At 65.7% G+C, this 420-nt stretch overlaps 1 protein-coding gene across 1 annotated transcript in view; it reads left to right on the top strand.

Annotated features, from left to right (window-relative positions):
- Window positions 1-420, top strand: part of CLPTM1L (CLPTM1-like) — a 29,099-nt gene that overhangs the window by 23,899 nt on the left and 4,780 nt on the right. The gene's annotated exons all lie outside the window — the stretch shown is intronic.

Raw genomic sequence — 420 nt, 5'->3', positions numbered from 1 at the left:
CTCAGAGGTCGTGGGGCCCGGGTGCTCATCGTGGGTCGGGACTGGCGTCTGCCTGGGGACTGGCCGGCCTGGCTAGGGCAAGGGCACCGCTGCCTGGCTCCTCCAGTGGAGCTCCACACAGCCCCATGTGTCTCCACCTGGACGCTTCCTCGTCCTGTCCGCCCGCGAGATGTGGTAGCTCGGTGGGTGGACCCCGTGGCTGTCGCTGAACTGATGCTGTGTGGAGCAGGATGGGTAATGGGCGATGTGGGAATGATGGGCCAGGATGCCCTCTCTCTGGAGTCCAGGGCCCCTTGGGCCTCCGGCACCACCCTCACCAGGACCCTCAGAGTGGCTTTGTTCAGGCCTTTGCCTGTCGGCACCCCTTGGGAAGTGCTGTCTGGGCCCTCCCGCAGCCACAAGTCATGTGGACACCGACTT

This window comes from Bison bison, unplaced genomic scaffold (genome assembly GCF_000754665.1).
Source record: "Bison bison bison isolate TAMUID 2011002044 unplaced genomic scaffold, Bison_UMD1.0 scf7180017864377, whole genome shotgun sequence".
Classification (NCBI taxonomy): Eukaryota; Metazoa; Chordata; class Mammalia; order Artiodactyla; family Bovidae; genus Bison; species Bison bison.
This window is presented reverse-complemented; position numbering and strand designations above follow the sequence as displayed.